At 47.3% G+C, this 13,266-nt stretch overlaps 1 long non-coding RNA gene across 1 annotated transcript; it reads left to right on the top strand.

The window, feature by feature from the left end:
- The first annotated feature begins 6,543 nt into the window (after positions 1 to 6,543).
- On the top strand, positions 6,544 to 9,856 carry LOC125756376 (uncharacterized). The gene is made up of 2 exons (XR_007414514.1): positions 6,544 to 6,770; positions 9,651 to 9,856. It is a non-coding gene; the product is annotated as an uncharacterized LOC125756376 (long non-coding RNA).
- The last annotated feature ends 3,410 nt before the right edge of the window (positions 9,857 to 13,266 follow it).

A 13,266-nucleotide genomic window follows, 5' to 3' on the forward strand; every position in this document is an offset into this window, starting at 1 on the left:
GTCCATTCACTCTAGCGCCGTGCGCATGCGGTTTCTGTTATAACCACGTCAGCACGCTCCGGTAACAGATGAATAATTTATGCAATATTTTATTGGAAACGATTCTTTGCAAACTGCTCGACCGCAATCCTAGTATCCTCGTTGCTCGGGTCCGTTCTCATGAACTAACTCATACTGCGCGAACCGAGTTTGCACGCGGGTGCGATGCAGTACTTGTGGTTGCCCCGCCACGGTGGTCTAGTGGTTATAGTGCTCGACTGCTGACCCGAAGGTCGTGGGATCAAATGCCGGCCGCGGCGGCTGCATTGTCGATGGAGGCGAAATTGTATGAGGCCCGTGTGCTTAGATTTAGGTGCACGTTAAAGAATTAGAGGTGGTCGAAATTTCCGGAGCCCTCCACTACGGCGTCGCTTACAATCATATTGTGGTTTTGAAACGTTAAACCCCAGATATTATTATTAGCAGTACTTGCGCTTCAAACAGTTCAGTTAACCTCTTCGTATGCAGTCAACCTCTGCTAAAGGGACAGAACCAGTCTTGAAACGCTGGGAGCATCTTAAACTGTGGCTGGTGGCAGTTCAGCAACGACAGTTCCTGACAGACAGATGTCACACGAAGATGCTTACATCTTCGTCCGACAAGTGCGTCTGCTTCTTTTCGACAGACAGGCATCCAGGTGGAGTGAAGATAGCATGCCACAAGTCTGGAGAGACCTGTGCAATAGGAGACCCCTTCGCGGCGATTGGGAGTTCTTATTTTTCTGCGACGGTGAACAAAGGCCCCACGTGGTCGCACTCTCGGAAGCATGTTGGTCCCGTTCGAGTTCAGACACTAAACGGCTAGATATACCGTGTGAATGATGATTTTAGGACGATGTCATCGAACGTCGGTGGCTGCGACATTATCGGCTGATACAACAAATACGGCGACAAGTGAATCTTATAAGCCGGTCATCTGGTGTTCACCCACTCTGCTCTGCTGGAAGTGCGTGGAGGGAATGACTCAAGGTGTGCTCGAGCGGTTAGTGGGCCGAGAACTCGCGACAGTGCGCACTGACTTAAAGGGACACTAAAGAGCAACACGAAGTTGATACGGGACGAAAGATGGGCATTCGAGAATGCGTGTAGGTTTTTGTTCGGTGCAAAAAGATGACTTATTAGTGGAGAAATTCGTAATCAAAGACCAAATATCTCTTCCTCAATTTCACTTGCCTGAAATTTGGCGCTGGAGCTGTGTCGTCACTGTCCGCATTGCTCTCAGCGAATCAGAGGGCGCCATGAAACGTCACCGCATGCGTAGGCGGCCGCTTCCGCTGCTTCATGACCGCTTCCGTGTTTTCCGTGATCATGGCTGCGATGGATGTCGGCGCAGACGTTGAACCCGCTGAACCTTGCAATGAAGACCTCGCAAGGGAAGCGGGTTTACATTTCAGCGACCTAAGCCAAGTGGAGCGCGATATGCTCCTTCGAGCTCGCACGGCAGGCGTTCCTGCGTACGACAGCGGGCCGCTGGCCGCACCGTCGGAGAGCGAAGCCTCGTTGTCGACGGAAGGCGAGGCGGCCAGTCAGCCAAGCGAAGACGTTTAGGGTAGCAATCATAACTAGGATTCTACACTTACCGAGACGCTGGTTTGCTCCTGCGAGGGCACCTGTGGCGGGAATGAAGGAGCCAATAGGGACGGCACAGCTGATCGCGTGAGGAGTCCCTTTTGGGGCACGCCGAGAGCCTTCCCGAGCACAGGATTGTAAACATAACTGATGGCGAGAAGTGCAGTGAACACACCACCGGTTTCTTTAGCTCCTTCTGTCGTCGAATCATGGGCACAGCGTTGAGCCATCGCGAACGACGGGGCTCATCGCGTGGCGCCGCATGGAAAGACACAGACGGGTCGACACTGCCGCTGCCCTTGATCAGACGCCGTGGACCGTTAATACAGCCCTCAACACTACACACATTACGCATTTGCGGTTTGCTGCAAGTTTCTCCGGTCTCAGAGCCTGTAAGGTGTGGTGTCCGGCGGGTATCGTAGCAGGTAGCTGGCTCGCGCCGTCGTCCACAACGGTTGTGCTCAAGTCGATATCTCCAGAGAGAATAACACGTATCCGATGGGAAGCACGGACGGGGTGCCCAATTGGTTCCACAAATGCACCGCACAATGACGACGTACAAGTCCCACACCTTGACGAATTGATTCCGAGGACACCCGGCGACATGGTACGCGTCAAGTCCGGAGGGTCGTTCACTTCGGAGATCTTCCATGACGGCCACTGTCTCGAGCATCTGAAAACGCTTGTTTTGTTCGTGTGAAGACAGGTCCTGGCGCGGTGAGAACCTTTCCAGTGGCTCTGTCTCACGCTCACGACGCCGCGCAGAAGGGGTGTCCGCAACTGCCCCGTCAGGCTTCCGCGAAACGCCACGACGACAGGCCGCACTCGACCAGGTGTACCAAGCACATTCCGGGTAAATTCCGGGGTCGATGCCTCCGTCCAGTGCGGTGGGAAAGGTTTCCGGCCGACAGGTCAGCGCTCACCGGCGTCTGTTATTTCGGGATTTTAAACGAAACCAATGCGGGAGAGTAGCTGGAGCGCGAGGCACGCACGCTCACGCGCGGAGCAAAACCGAAACCATCACGGCCATACGCAGCGCGGCAGCGCCATGCCGTTTTTTTTTTTCCTCTTTCTTTATTTTGTTTTGCGTTAAATTTGTACTTCCTTGAGTGGCACGGCTTAAAGAGGGGCGAAGTACTGTTTACGGACGTTTAAGAGAAATTTCATCGGGCGTTTCTATTAGCAGCATTAAATCACTGTCGACCAATCGCAGCCCGTCTGCATTCGCGGGTTTCTACGTCACGAGCGCCTAGTGCGGGAAAGCCGCAGGGGCGTCAGCACCCGTCCTTCGGTTTTCGCTATTTTCTCGCTTACGAAAGCTCTGCTCGCCGTAACAATGGTACCGTTGTAATCATAATAAGATAATCTACCATCGAAGCTCAACTTCCGGTTTCTCTTTAGTGTCCCTTTAAGAACAACGTCGACAAGTTATTGATGCACTAATGGCGAATAAGTAGCCCGATGGGAGCGCAGAAATCACTAATATGAACACACTACAGCCAGGAGGCGCACCTTCTTGAACACAGTCCACTATCCGTGTAACCAGTTCTGCACTGACTACCGCTTCTGAAAACCCTGCGCGTCTTAATAGTATCACGTCGCAGCCATATTCGAGTGCCGCGAAAATGACAGGCACGCATGGCAGCTTTTGGCCTGCTCGAAGCACTTGAACTCTTATGATGTATGTCCAAACAAATCAAATAGTGGTGCGACATAATTTTTTAGACCAGCAGTCTCCCGTCGACAGTGTCCGGAGTCATCAAAGGTTCCTCTTGACAGAGTTGCTGTTGCGCACAATGTAAAAAAGCGGGCCCTAGGAGGAAGATTAATTCGCTTTAGGTATTTTACATATTTCTAAGGAGCATGAACTAAAGAGCACTACATCAACTTAATGTACAAGACAACCTTTACATCACTTTTCGACTAACCCTCATGTTCTCATTTATCTTGGTCAGGGAATTGCGCGCAAACAACGGCAATGATTGCAAACGCGCGCCATTTTTTCCTCATCAAGGCTTGCCTGCATTATGACGCATCACTCAGAACTCGTCGTCCAATGCTTTTCTCGCACTACAAGCAAAAAAAAAAGATATATGTTCCGGCAGACACCACGCGCTGTGGGAATCGATGATTTGCGAAGCAGTCAGCGAGAAACTGCATACCCCGCTGTGTTTGGCTTTGAGACGTATATGAAGGGATTCATGTCATGACGTTTCGTTCACTATCGCATGTTTTTCAATCATGCGTGGATGTTTATACTAAATAAAGCTATTCTTGTAAATACCATGTATGACATCTTACTTATGTTTCTCATACTGGTCATATACCAATATTGATCTATGTGAAGTTAACGAAACGGCCGCGAGAGCACTCAGGTAGTGTCACGCAAGGTATTACGTATATGACATGCATGTCATGATTTTGATGTTATGAAGAGTCATTTCAGTTCGTCATGCACCAATATTCTGCCATACGAATTTTGTCATATATCAAGTTAACAAAAAAAAAATAAGATGGCTGATTGCTCCTTCATAGGAATGGGTATAACACGAAAGTGAAACGTGTCGTCACAGAAGTAGTTTATTGTTTATAGTACAATGGTATATGAGAGCTTGTACAATATCTACTGTTGTTTGGCGGATATAGCATCGCTTGATGTGGACGCATCGCACTCACGTTGACGCCCAGTGGCACATCCCCGTACCGACGACTAACACCCATGATCAAGATTTAACCCTTGCGGTAGCTGAAGTTCTGAACATATACGTGGACACTGCATATGGTGAATCCCGCGCAAAGATGGCATGAACTAGCACATAATAAACACTAATGTTCAATGTGCACTCCTTCAAAGCGTCGTGAAATGCGAAGAAAAACGCTACGCGCGTCGTGTCTTCCCTCTAGCCTGACCGTTACTTCTCAAAAGGGCGAGCTGGGAACGCGGTGCGACAGCCAGGCGAGCGTCGGAGAGCTATTACTCGGTATGGATGGATGCTATGAGCGAGGCTTGCGCTAAAGCCGCCACCTCACGGTGTGTTAAAGCGTTGACTAAATTAAACTTGTAGTGCAAACGCGCCGAATGGGACAGTCGTTGCAACGGCGCGTTTTTTAGGGGCGAAGCTCCTTAAGGCGGCACCCGTTCGTCCCTCGTAGTCGTAGTCGTAGTCCGTAACCAGTCTTACGCTTTGACCTCCAAGGTGGTGCCGGTGGGAGATTTTTCCTGTGCGTTGTTGAACAATAAAAAATTCGCAGCGGTAGCTAAAAGCCGACTTCTGCTGTCTCTCATTCCCATTAGCAGCCATTCTTTACCTCCAAGGTAGCGCCTGGTGAGATTTCTCCTGTGCGTGATTAAACAATAAAAATTTTGTTCAAAACGCCGTTTATTGATGAAATAAACCAACGAAAGACGCCAGATGTTTTGTAAAAGCAAAACGGAAGAACGCCAGATGTTTCTAAAGCAAAAGGAAAAGACGCCAGCTACTTAACGAAAGACGCCAGATGTTTTCTAAAGCAATGGTTTTCTAAACAATGAAAATTCGCAGCGTACATGTAAAATTAAAGTGAGCTGCAAGTCGTCATAACTCATCGAACCTTTAGTATAAACGCGCCCTATCTCACGTCGGTGATGATGTACTGGGCAGAATTCACGGAAGATTCACGGTTTACCGATGAACCTCCGCAGCTTCGCCCACTCATCATCATGCACTCCGTGGATATGCTGTGATTTTTTTTTTTTCGAGACTGGGGCACAGATGTCATCGCCCCGTTATGAAGGGGACGCTCATAGCATCCATCCATCCAAGAGCACTGTGAGAGGCAAGTATGAGAGATAAAAGGCGCGTTCATGGCGCTCGGTTGGTCAGACCTCGAGCTAAAGCGTCCGCTCTCTCATCCCCTTCCAGGCCGGCGTGTGCTGGACACCAGATTTGCCGGTGTGTATTCGTTAATTTCTGTCCCATCAATTAACGAGTTTTATTCGAGTAAGCGTCCTTTCATGTAAAGTCGGCACATTTCTCTGGAGTCTGAGACTGATTGATTGTTGTTCCTCTTTATGTTCCTGCTCTCTAATTACCAAGACTATGACAAAGGACCCTGTATTGGCAAATTGAGGGGGTGTGTAGAGAGGCGCTCGTAAACGTCTTCATATCCCAGTCGATTGCTGTTGTACGCGCAGTTGCATCTGGCAGCGTCAACGTATACGACATTTGTCCTTGCTTTTGCGTACACGTAAGAGAGAAGCACAAATAAGCTTGAAGACATCATGTGGATGGTATACTTGATGAAGCGCTTAAAAGACATGAAAAATCTAAGCACTAACGAAGGAAGAAATGGTAAGTCGTAATGTTGATGCTCATGCCATTGCGCTTTCTAGCTATAGCTACAGTAAGCCAGCTCAACCTTATGCAAGCTTAGAGCCAACTTTGGTTACCTGGATGGCCTTTCGAAATGTAGGGACATTTAAAAGTCCGCTTAACTGGGTAAAGTTTTGGTAAGTAATCTGACAGCTAAAAATTACCCTGGTTGGAACCCTCAACGACAGATGTTCTAGCATTTTCTACTCATTATTCTTATTTTTTTCGAGAGCTCCAACTGGAAAGTCTCAATGCACGCCGCATTGATCCTTGACATCCTGAAACAGATGTTGGACTCGTGAAAATTCTCTTATTATATCGATGTCTCCCCTGTCAAAGTGGACAGCTTCCATGAGAAATAAATGCGAGAACCTTATTTTTAGGCTAGACATTTGCGCGTCTTTGTTCTCTGGTGAGACAATGCCGTGAGTCCTCTTTATAATAAGCAACCCATCAGAAATGATGTCTCGAAGTTGTGTAAAACTGGGATCTTGTGACCAAAAAAAGATGCAACTGAAAAAAAAAAAACGGCATTCGCGGCGAAACGCACTCACCGGCCGTGGCCCCACATGATTTAGGCAAAAGACCAGTGAGACAGCTTTTTCATATACGTAGTTCCTGATATAAGATCGACGCTTGGAGACATAATTTCAGTGGTGTGCTTGAAGAAACAAAATGAGGCTCCCCAAGGTTTTAGCCAGCGTGAACCTGGTGCTGCTGCTAGTGTCAGCGAGTCAGGCGTTGCCGAGAAGCGCCAGCGTTCAGACTTCTTCGCACGACGCCGTCACTGTGGAAGAGCGAGTTCTCGGACGTAAGCACACGGCGTTGCGAACCTGCCACTTCATTATTACGCAGCGGGTGGGATGCTCAATGTCGTGCAAAAAATTTATGATGCTGTAGTCAAACTGAAGAAACAGGAGTGAGTTATTATCGGCTTCTGCATATAATTGGTGTGTTTGCTGCAATGTTAAAGAAAAACAAAGCGAGAGGTATCAGCGACTGAGATACAGACAAAACTTACGAAATTAAATTTTGACAGGGCGGACGTCGTTGACGAAAGCACGTGAGAGCTTACGATACTCGGAAGAAATTTTATTGTGGCTGGGAGAGTTCGAGCGAGTTTACGCTAGGCATCAGGCGCAGGTTCGATACCAGGACACGGCGGCAACCATCCGAACACGTCGAAAGGTCGAAAAGGCTGCGTATCGGATTTTTGAGCGCTTTTAAAAGAGTCTAGCCCTTCAGAATTATTCCAGGATCGCAACTAAGGCGTGCTTCATAATCATACCACGGTTTTGGCGCGTAAAAAAAAAACTTAAAGGACGCTTGAGCTTCGCCTTCAAGATTAGAACGCGATGCGTAATCGGTCCCCTTGTGCATCGCCTTCAACCGTGCCGCAAGGATAGGAACGTTTGTGGCCATAACACTGGCCGTTTCAAGCAATCGTAGAAAGTCTTGTGCAAGTACAGTTGCGAAGTGCCCACTACGCCATAATTCTTCCCTTCGCAAATTGGCGAAGTACCCACAACGCATCCATAACGCGCCAGGCGCGCCTGCGCAACTGCACACATTCCAATAGGAGGGCAGCTTTACAACACCCACTCGTTGAGCAATTAACATTTCTGACGGCTAGCGCGGTTCTACAATTCTGTCACGCAATATTGCATGCGTTAGGGAGACATCCGCCCACTACACGACATTCATATAGCGTTTTCTTACGAAGCAGTTTCAAGCACTGCTGCTTGTCTCAGCGGTAGAGCAACTGCTTGCCACACAGGATGGCTGGCTTCAATTCTTACCAGGAGCAAATATTTTTCAGTTTTTATTTATTTGCATCGGTCTCGAATTTTTCCTCACGGATAACGCCGATTTTTCGCTCACAACCAACGAGGCCGACACCGGAATTTCTGCGAAACGAGCTCTTTAACGCTATCGCGTTAAAACCGGAACCTTTTTGCAGCGTGAGACAAATATGGTTGCGTACGAGGCTTGTGGAGTAATGTCGGCCTATAAAACTTATCAAGAATAGCAATTATAGAAAATACGATTATACCTACAGACTGCTTAAACGTCGTGGAAACTCTAATATATATGCACAGAAGCAAATATGTGACCCTTCGAATTAAGGCCTTTTATTTGTTGCTACGCCCTACGAACGGATGTAACCAGTAAGCTGCAAGTTTCAGGCGTTTCACGCTGAGGCATCGGAGGTAATATGGTTGCAGCGATATTGCAGCTCACTTAGAAGCGTACAAGAACAACCGTTCCATAGCTTTTGCTGTCACTTACGAGAGGCTGTTCAAACGCAAAAGTGAGGCAATGTGATCAAAGATTGCGGGATGCTGAAATTTATAACAAACTCAATCTAATTAAATAAATTATAGGAAATCGGTCACTGATGTTCAAGATACTGTGAAGTGATGTCTTATTTCGCGCGCAACAAATTAGAAGTGCATGATTTCACCAACGGGTAGTTCCACAATTGCAGCATTTCTTAAAGGGGTCGTCAAAAGAAAATGAAGCTGCCCGGTTGTAAATTTGCCTGCTTCAACAAGGATTACACATGCCGATTCCGAAATATTTCGGCGCGATATTCAGTCTATAGTTAATGACGCCCTTTTGAAATCGCAGTTTGCTTAGGCTCCTAAACGACTATGCGGCCATAGGCACTAACGTGTGACGTCATGATGAGGGAAGTTATAAATAAACACAGCGTTAGCTTTATTCTGCTCTAAAATAATAGATTTATAGGAACTTAGAAAAGAAACAAATAACACAGCAATTCTTGCGTTCTGTGTTGTATACTGTGCAAGTACAGCCTTCACCTGCTAGGTTCCGCTTTCAAGTACATCCGTGCTCCTGTCACGTGTGCATTCTTGCCTTCGCTCGCACGGTGCAGCGTCCCAGTTTTTTCTTTCTGTTTGCGTTAGGTTGTGTTTTACGGCGTGTTTTGGGTGGCTTAATCCTCGCTATGCAAACCGTGTGCGTCGTCAGACAGTGCCGTACAACTTATAAAAGTGAAAGCAACGTTCGCTTTCACAAGCTTCCGGCGTCGCAATCGAAACGGTATGATGCTACTAACTTCGGCCAACTATGCCTCAGCAAACATCGCTGCGTCGCCATGTTTTGTCGACGACAGAGACTTTTCGTTGACTTAAAGTGAGGTCGGCTGTACAGTTGAGGGGAACGTGGGCTGGGACACCGCAATTGTGCTTTTATAATTATTAAATGAGCCCGGACGATGAAACTAGTCGAGATTGAATGGAATGAAATTGAATGGACGGCCAGGATTCCGAATACACACGTAGTTGAAAATTTTCGGGAAAACGTTTAACGACCCCTTTAAAGTCCGTGCTTCTGCCGCTGCTTTGAAGTGGCCTGTCCTGAGATCAGGAATATATAGTGAATCAACAGAATTTATTATCATAGCACACTGCACGAATAAATTTCATACCGCTAATTCACAATGTTTTAGGCGCCATACGGCAAGCATATTTAAGGCCTACATCAACCTTGCATTATATAGATGTAGCTATCGTAGTTCACTGTTACATTACGTAACCATGATTACCTTTCAGTAGCTTTCTGGCTGTAATTGGTACAAGTTATATTAAAACCACACACATAATCGTTTGCCACATTGATATTCCCCTCGTACTTAAAAAAAAAAAAAACGCTTCTGTGCTTTCAGTATGCGAAGGAAGAGAAATACACAAGAAATGCCAGAGCAGCAACTGTGCTGAGATGACTTGCGGTCAACTGCTTGGAACCCAGCCGAAGAAGCCAGCATGCAGGAAGGACTGCGTGACCGGTTGCTTTTGCAGGAAGGGCTTCTACAGACATCAGAACGACACGTGCGCAACAGCAGCCGAATGCCGGAAGTCTTAAGGCAGGCTCTACAGCGACGTGTATACATGCGTGGTATATTCGAGGCAAGCTGGTGGCCGTCTCAAACCATGGGTGGCATTGAACAGCTTGTCTTGCTGCGTAGCATGACACGCATGGAGATCTTTGCATTCACTTTCAGGAACAATAAAAATCTAGGAATCATGCTAGTAACGCTACTCTTCCTGACGTGGCTGCTTACGAGTCCATGAAGTTTATTCATGCCCATAGTTGTCGATGAAAATTTTTGAAACATAAAACTGCCAGCCACCCAACTGCAGCATAAAGTTGCAAAGGGAATTATTTCCTAAACACATAGTTTGTTTTTCTGAACTTTCCTCCATATTACGTGCATCTGTAGCAGCTGATTTGTAATCACTTTGCTATCTACTTTCATCATTTTTTTTTCTCCAGAGAGCGTAGTTTCATTCGCTGTTTATCTAAAGCGTTATAAAATGTTCCCGATGAACGAAGGAGGAGCGGTAAAAGTCCGTTTAAGGACGGCATGACTTGTGGCTGCCAAAAGATCAAGCACTATCCCGCTTCATGTGCTGTGTGTCGACGTTTCAATATGTTCGTTAGCTGCGCGACACTCTTAATAAACTGTCTTCTTTTTTTCTTTTTTTCGAATGAAATGCGGATCGCATTCTAAGATGGGCAACATAGCCGAGCCTGGCACTCTCGAAATTGCGCTCGCTCTGTATCCTTGGCTGTGGAGCCATGTTTCAATAAGCCCGTAAATTATGTGATCAATATTATCTGCCCGTGCTTGGTCTATAGCTTCAATCTTGCGATCAATTCAGGGACGTTGTGTAATAAAATTAGACGAGCAGAAGTGTCGGTTATATATAGGAGGGGGGGGGGAGTTGGTACAACATTGCCAACTGCAGACCAATATCTCTTTTGGCTATATTTTCCAAAGACCTTGAAAGGATACCTTTACATGAATGATATTGTTTTTTTTTTCTTGAAGCACGAAATTATGTCTGAATCCCAGCACGATTTCTCTAAGGGCAGGTTAGTTGAGTCTGCGCTCGTGGCACAAAAAGAAAGCTTCCAAAATGTACTGAAGCATAAAAGATGACTCCCGACCCGCCACAGTGGTCTAGTGGTTATGGCGCTCGACTGATGATCCGAAGGTCGTGGGATCAAATTCTGGCCGTGGCCGCCAATTTTCCATGGAGGCGAAATGCTTCAGTCCCGTGTACTTAGATTTAGGTGCACGTTACAGGACACCAGATGGTCAAAATTTCAGGAGCTCTCCACTACGCCGTCCCTCATAATCATATCGTGGTTTTGGTATGTAAAACCACAACAATTATTATTATTAAAGGTAACTCTTGGAATATTAGCCAATTAAGGCTCGTTCACACCGGCGACTAGCAACGGTCGCGCGACTAAGTTAGTCGCAAAGCGACTGGTCGCAAATGGCCGTTTTGGTCGCAAAGCGACCGCTTTGGCTCAGTCGCTCGCTGCTCGATTTTTCAGTCGCGCGACTGCAGTCGCAAACCTCTGAACCAATCAGTGTCACCGATCTCGGAGGCGTGTGCGCTGGAGATGGATTGAAAAGGCGCAGGTAGGCACAGCAAACATAATTTAATTACACACAAGAAAAACTATAAGAAAACACTCAAAATAACTAACAGAGAAAATCTTATAACCACACAGGAAATATGTGAAAGTCAACAAACACAACTCAGTACTTTCAAACCTACGACTAGCGTCGCTACTAGAGTGTCTGGCCACGTAGGCCTCGCCGTCGAATCGTAGTCTGGATGGAACACGCTTACTTGGTTCCGTCAAACTCCATGAGTCTCGCCTCCGTGGGGTTGGATCCGTAGTCGATGTATCCGACGATCCTCTTCAATTGTCGCTCCGATACGCGACGGTTGGCCACGCTGCCGTAAGCTTCTTCCCGGTCGCTGACGTGGGCAGGCGTCGCTGCCGCTTAGGCCTAAGTACGAGCTCGGCCCCTGCTGTACATGATGACGTGGCGTCCCGGGGATTGTTGCTGGCTGAAGCTTGAAGGGGGACTGCTGCTGGTGCGTCCGGGATTTCCGCAAGGTGCTGCAGCACCTCCGAGGAGCCTCGCCCGAGCGTCGTCGAGGTCAACGGCCACGCCACGGAGTGCCAGCGTCACGGCCTCCGGAATCGAACGTCCGCTGCCTTCCCGTTGGCAGAACGCGGCTGCCAATGCGACCTTCTTCTTCAGTAGCCACGCAAACAATGCCAGCTCATCGAACTGCTGCCTTCGTTTACGGCTCGTGTCACGCGCATCGCGCCGCGTGCTACCCTGCACGCGCTCGTGCCTGTTCCGCGTGCTTCTCCTCCTACTTCGTCGTCTTCGTCGTCCATACGTCCTCTCCTTACTCATGACATAGGCCCCTTTTTTCCGAAAGTTTTTTTTTTCTAAAAAAAAACTTTACTCTTCTTTCTTTTGTCGTAATGCCTGTCTTCTTGTCAACTCACAGGCCTTTCCACTTGACACTTCACCACATACTTGTCACACACACACTTCGCTGGTCACTTCACAACACTGCTATATAAGTCAATCGTCCCTATCGCACTATATATGCACCACACACAATCAATACATCGCCATATATGTTGCACAATTTCATCCTCCTAGTGCTATCAAGCTTTGCTTTTCCCCTGTTTTACCCTACACTCATATTTTGGCCGCTCAACAACTTCTACTCATAAAATCGGCCCCCACATTTTCTCTCCCTTTAATGTATTCTACACTAAATGAGTATTCTTGCAGTGCAAGACTCCATCTCATTACTCTTCCATTTGTCAACTTCGCCTTGTTTATGAACTCTAACGGTTGATGATCCGTCTGCACTTTGAATTTCTTTCCGAAAAAAATTGCTGCGAAACCTTTTAACATCCCATATTAACGCCAAGCCCTCCTTTTCCACGGTCGAATAATTTCTTTCTGCCTACTCTCCCTTTTGATACTGTGCGCTGACACACATCACAGGACTTCACATACCTTTTAACTTCTGACTGAATCCCAGGCCAACAGAATTCTTCTGTAATTCTAGTCAGCGTGTTCTTAACTCCCTGATGCCCTGCCATGGCACTGTCATGTCCCAAGGTAAGTATCGCTTTCCTGAAAGCTTTGGGTACCATCAGCTGTAGTACTTCCCTTCCTGAACTAAACTGGCATCTCCTATACAATAGTCCATCATGTATTTGGAACTCAAATACATTCCTGCTTCGCTGTTTCTTGAATGGTTCCCCTACCTTCTGAAAACAACCTTTCAACGACTCATCCTTTTTCTGCTCTTCTCTGAACTCCGTAGGGGTTACATCTATATTCTGCATGGTCGCCACCTTCAATCTTGTGGCCTCTGCTTCTCTCTTTGCCGCCGCTCTCGTAATTGCTGCCAATGCCACTTCTGCTATTGGCGTCTGCA

This window comes from Rhipicephalus sanguineus, chromosome 11 (genome assembly GCF_013339695.2).
Source record: "Rhipicephalus sanguineus isolate Rsan-2018 chromosome 11, BIME_Rsan_1.4, whole genome shotgun sequence".
Taxonomy (NCBI): Eukaryota; Metazoa; Arthropoda; class Arachnida; order Ixodida; family Ixodidae; genus Rhipicephalus; species Rhipicephalus sanguineus.